Here is a 6,000-nt window from a genome sequence, read left to right on the forward strand (position 1 = left end):
ATTCCAAACACTGCCGATTAAACTGTCCAGAACTAGCTACACTAACTGTCTGTTAGGACCTGTCAGTATGGGTTTGGCTCACGGATACTCTCAGGAGCACGCTGGAGTCCCTTTGAGAGACGTGCCAGTAGGGGTTAGCTTCCTCCTCACCCTCCCTGTATAATGACCTACCTGTAATTACCTATTTGTCCTGGACGGGGGAGGGTGTTCTACATTCGTGAGGGGCCCCATCTCTTGAGCTTTCTCCTCTGTCATGGAACTGAAATTTCTGTTGTTGTCTCCATTCACAGTCTCGTACCTCAGTTCATTCCATTCATCCATCACGCTTATACTATAAAGATATTTCTTTACATCTTTTCTAACACTTTTCTTGCTTCACGTTATGGCGTCTTGTTGTCCTGTCCTTACGTCTTTCGAAGAACTTTTCGCTGTCGAGTCTTCAGACTGGTTTAAAGACTTCGAGGTTATGGTCACGTCGTCCCTTACTCCTTTTTCTTTCATGGTTTACAAATTCAAGGCCTTTAACCTTTCCCTGTTACTCGGTTCCCTTAATGCAGTTACCGTCTTTGTTGCCCTCCTCTGGACCTTCTCTGTAGGTTCGTTGTTATTCATTGAGTGTACTCTGTGTGTGTGTGTGTGTGTGTGTGTGTGTGTGTGTGTGTGTGTGTGTGTGTGTGTGTGTTTTGGGAGCCGTGGTGTAACACGTGGCTTTGAGAGATTTCCCCTGAACCACTTGCTCTGTCCTGGTCATACGTATAGCCCCGCTGATCACATGAATCCAAATGCAGCCATCAGATGTGGTCAGACGCGGGTCCATTTTTCTTCTCCCTCTCTTACCCGTTGGTGGCATAAGATCGTGCGTGGGGCTGTACCCGCGCCTGAGCACCCGCGGTGGCACATCAAGACTAAAGTGGTCTTTATCGTATGGACGGTGTGGGTGTCGTGGTCACAGCGAGGAAATGTCACGTGTGTCACTGAGGGCTGACGTCACCCTTAGTCACTGTACACCAGTCCTTACCCTAATCTGCCACCCACCCACATTCCTCAACCCCTCTCTATCCCTTTCCTACCCCAATCCTTCACCACCACCACCCCTCTAGCCTCCTCCGCTTCCTACACATCCCCCCCCCCCCCTTCTTCCTTCGCATTTTGGTGACGAAAATATTGAACTCGATTCGACATAAAAAGTTTTGGGAAATCATGAGAATCGCTCGGAGGTGAAGGCCCCCTGGCTGCGTTGATGATCAGTACTGACGTAAACAAGGGCAGAACAATGCCTCGCGGTACACAATGCAGCCAACGGAATATCAGGTTTCGTAACTAGAAATATTACATTTAAAGCGGAAGATTCCACATTTACTCCTCTCAAAACCCTAGTCAGACCACCTGCAGAATACAGGCTTCAGCTCCGGTTACATTGACTGGATCACAGACGAGGAGAAGTAAGATAATTTGATAAAAGGAGCAAGACATTCAGTTCCCCTGGCTCAGATGTAGAGCTAATGAAGAAAACTTCCGAGATCTAAAATGCAGTTTCTCTAAACATCACAGACATCGAGGAGATGAAACGAAATTCAAGCCATGTCGACAACATGTCATTTCTTCGATCCGTTTATATTCAGTGTTGATACAGCGACCAGATACAACGCCAGAGAATGAAAAAGAAGAGATGTAACGTAAACGATGGCAATACTCTTCTTTTTTTTTTCCAGCTGTGTAGAACTTTAGCCTATTCAAGAGCTGGATGTTCAGTCATAGTTATGTGAAATATTTCAGTGGCGCTGATTATCAGTAAAAAAAAAAAAAAGAAGAAAAATACCTGTTTAAGATGGACAGTAGAATATGCATTCATTTCAACCTTATTTCATTTCATATTTGTGCATTTCTTCCCGATATTAGATTGCAATTTTTTTTTTTTTTTTTTTGCTTCACACTTTCTAACAGACTTTCCACGTCAGTATACCTTGGCCACATTATATGCTGATGCTTCCTAGCTATGTTCCTGCCGGCTGCTGTGCCGGAGGGAGTGATGGAAGGAGAGGGGCCCTCAGCTTTACTGCCCTATCTCCATCTGTAGTGATGTGTGGGGAGGAGCTTTTTGCTTAACTATCCTGTCTCCGTCTATAGTTGTGGGTAGGAAGGAGGTTTCTGATGGACTATCGTGTCTCCATCCATACAGATCAATAGCTTAAGCTTTCAGTACCATCCTCCAGCAGGTAACATTGTCACACACCATCAGGTCCTCTGTCTGTCCCTCCCACGTATTCCCAGCCACCTCCACTCCATCCTCCTTCCTGTACTGCCTTTCTCCTCCACTCCATCCTCCTTCCTGCACTGCCTTTCTCCTCCACTCCATCCTCCTTCCTGCACTGCCTTTCTCCTCCACTCCATCCTCCTTCCTGCACTGCCTTTCTCCTCCACTCCATCCTCCTCCCACTGCCTTCCCCCTCCACTCCTTCCTCCAGTGCCATCCTCCTCCACCCCAACCTTCTTCTCTTCCTCCAAAAATGATGACTCGATGTTCCCTGGAAGTACAAAACGGTTTCAGAAGACAGTTTAGGGGTAGTTTATTAGGCAGTTTAATGGGCACCGATAAGCTGCTTTAGTAAGGAGTGCGGGAGTGTTGGTAGTTTAGATGTGATGTACGGCGCGTGAGCAAGTACTTTAATAAACAGTGCAGGAAGTGCGGCCCATTGTATAGCACAGCAAGGCAGCAGGTGAGGAGTGAGCGGTGCGTTAGGGGCTTAGGTTAGTGTATAGTGGGGGTGGGTGTGTGTGTGTGTTGAGCCCGTGTTGTGTTCTGGCTATGACATACACCGGTAGGGTCGGGGAAGAGATGGGGGCAGCTTTAGGACACCCTCATACCAGGAGAATGTTGTTGGTCGTCGGTATTACCTATCTAGTGCGTATACTGGGTAGGTTGTAGGGCCTTGCTCCTTGTATACTGTTAACCTCATGGATAGGTCGTAGGGCCTTGGTATTTTGTGACTTGTCTGTCTATCTGTCTCCCTCCTCTGTGAGCTGTTTACTGTAAACACGAAACTGGTGATAGGAAATAAGTTTTCAAATCTCAGAGTTGTCGTGTGAAAAAAAAAGATACATTTTCTTTATGCCTGACGAAGTTAAGTAAACAGGAGTATGACTGGAAGTGTAGATCCATCCCTCCCTAACAGGAGAGGGGGTTTTGACCTGGCGTGACCTTTATTATGACCCCTTTGTTCTCGGGGATGATCCTTTGGCCGTGGATTTAGGGGGTCTGTGTGAGGGAATTAGGATCCGGGGAGGGAGCCAGCGTGGTGCTGGCTGGGGCTTTGTTGGAGAGGGCGCTAATCTGGCCGCTAATTTCACACAAGTTTTCCCGCGTCCCTTGTTGTCGTGTTGACGAGGAAGGCGTCCAGGCCAACAGCCTAAACCGCTTTATACAGGGATATATTTCCGGACATATTGACAAATATACAGGGATATATTTCGGGACATATTGTCAGACATACAGGGATATGTATTCCTGGACATATTGACAGATATACAGGGATATATTCCCAGACATATTGACAGACATACAGGAATATATTCCCAGACATACTGACAAATATACAGGGATATATTCCCAGATATATTGACAAATATACAGGGATATATTTCCAGACATATACAGGGATATATTCCCACGCGTCTAGACAGACATACACCCTCAGGTAACTGTGGCTTTGAATACAGATAAAATCATATTTTAGGATGTGTGAAATAACACATATGGTCAATATATCTATTTACTTTTCCCAGGTGTGGTAACCAGGCAACAACGGGAGTCACACAATTGGTAAGTACACGTTGAAACTTTTGTGTTTACTTGGTGTGTTTGTGTGTGGCACTCACCACAGTGTCCCCTGGACCCGATGGCCTCAAACTCGCCTTGTGTGGTAGTAGGTGGGTCAGCTGGTGGTTAGTTAACGTGTGGTGACAACCAGTTCAGAGGTGTGTCCACTCTGTTACGTCTTGTGTTTACGTCATCTGCTTCCTCCTGGCACATCTGACGCCTGATCTATAATGGGGAAAAAAAAAGTTTCAAAAGAGTTTCCTTTTTTTATGTAGCTAAAGAAAAAGTCAGAGGAAAAAAACGAAAAAATATGTGATATTTGTTTACTGAATTCATCATGAATGTCGCACATTTTCTTATGCTTGGCTGCGAATGACTGTAATGAGGTTAAACTTGGGTGAGTGAGGCTACATGGGAGGCGTAGGATGAGGACGGGAGCGTGTGTTGACAGTCAGTCTGTCCTCCTCTGCTCTGAATACGGCAAGCGAGGTATCATCCAGGCACTGTCTGTCAGTATATCTTGATGAGCGAAGCGCGTCTGTGTGCATCGTCTGTTGTCATGAAAGTAAGAAGCAAAAACCTGAAATCAAGGTACTAGATACTAGAGCAGAACCATCTCGTTGGCCAGTTGTAAGAGAAGGAGTAGATGATCTCCTTTCGTGAGATTATTTCCAGATTGGATGTGTTGTACACAGTGAGTGGCCTGGTGTGGTATCCTTATCCTCCTCTCGACAGTAATGGCCGTGAACTTGCTGGTGCTCCTGTGTGGCGGTGGCGAAGTGTATAGACGCCATTTGACTACGGCCAGCCCTTGTATAAGACACTCGTGGTCTAAAGGTCTGAATTCAGGTGCTGTAGGTAACGACCCCTCCCGTCCCCCTCTCACCGTTTAGTTCATCATGGTCACCGACCGTAGCACAGACGCTTGGGATGTACATGGTATACAGTACTGAGAGCATAACGGCGGCCAAACCTTGAGTTGCTAGCGGCCGCCACACTAGTGATCAAGCGACGCAGCAGCATGCCGTGTATTTAGTCATGTAGTTTACGGTGAAGACTCACAAGCAGGTAATTTTCGCGTGGATAGGGACCAGAGCAGCACCTATAAAAGAGGGAAAGAACTCCAGCGTTACGGGGGTAGAGCAAGTGGGTCAAGTTCTGAGTGTCATTTTGAGAGGATTGGTAGTAAGTCTTGACTGCCTCCCGTCAAGTATGCAGAGCTTGAGCCTCCTCAGATGCGAGGGCAGTACTCCACACGAAGGTGCATCAGTCATTTGTATAATTTCATGAACTGCTCGGAGGAGGAAGAATTTTCCGTATTTGAACAGTGCTCCCAGTTTCATGAGGCAGGCTTGGCTATTTGTGTAATGTGAGGTTTCCCAGATAAATCGAGAGGTTCCTGTAATACCAGGTATGTTTGTTGCCCTGAGTGGTAGAATTACAGAGCCATCACCAGAGATGAGAAAGTTGAGAGGAGCTGTAGAGAGAGAAATGGGAAGAAATTAGGTTTTAGAGGCATTAAACTTGACGTTGCTACGTTTGCCTTGCTGGGGAAACCCTATCCAAATTTGAGTTCGTTGAAGGAATAGTGACGAGACGAGACGTAGGTCGAACGAGAGAAGATGGAAGGGGATTTGGAAGGAGTTGAGGAATGTTTATGACTTGAGTCGTTAGGGTACGAGTGCATTTGCTTACCTGCTGGAGGAGGGAAGTCGTTGACGAAAATGAGGAAGAGCTGCAAGTGGCGACGTCAACTGGCCCTCAGTACTTCACGTTATCACTGCTGTCGCTTCTGCCCGTCTTCTCACAATTCGGTCCCACGTCTCCCGTCAGTTGGTTGCCAGTCCTCCTCCTCCTCTCCTGCCCTGTCCAAAAGCCCTTGTCAGGTCCTATAGTAGTAGTACATCTGCCGCTCCTGCTGTGGTACGCTTAACCCCCCTTTAGCCTACCGTGTTCCATGGAGGAAGAGGAGGGAGGAAGAGGGGAGTTATGGACGCTATCCTCCCTCCCTCACTCTCTCTCTCGTACCATTGTATCACCAACGATCCTCACAACATAAACTCGAGAAAACTGCTTCATTTGTCTGGCAGCAGAACTTGCAGCATCTCCCCGGCGAAGGTTTCCACACTTCCTCTCTTTGTATGTATGTAAGGGTCTGTGATGTGCGCTTTGTATATGTTTTT

General features: G+C 46.9%; 1 protein-coding gene across 11 annotated transcripts in view; it reads left to right on the top strand.

Moving 5' to 3' along the window:
- Positions 1–6,000, top strand: part of LOC139754027 (discoidin domain-containing receptor tyrosine kinase B-like) — a 466,979-nt gene that overhangs the window by 112,157 nt on the left and 348,822 nt on the right. For 10 of the 11 annotated variants that reach the window (XM_071671021.1, XM_071671002.1, XM_071671040.1 and 7 more), the window contains one exon: positions 3,784–3,820. The exons of the other annotated variant lie outside the window; for it this stretch is intronic. The gene's annotated coding sequence lies outside the window, so the exon portion shown is untranslated. The remainder of the gene's footprint in view (positions 1–3,783; positions 3,821–6,000) is intronic. 11 annotated transcript variants of the gene reach the window in all.

The sequence above is a fragment of the Panulirus ornatus genome, chromosome 2 (genome assembly GCF_036320965.1).
Source record: "Panulirus ornatus isolate Po-2019 chromosome 2, ASM3632096v1, whole genome shotgun sequence".
In the NCBI taxonomy this organism is placed as follows: domain Eukaryota; kingdom Metazoa; phylum Arthropoda; class Malacostraca; order Decapoda; family Palinuridae; genus Panulirus; species Panulirus ornatus.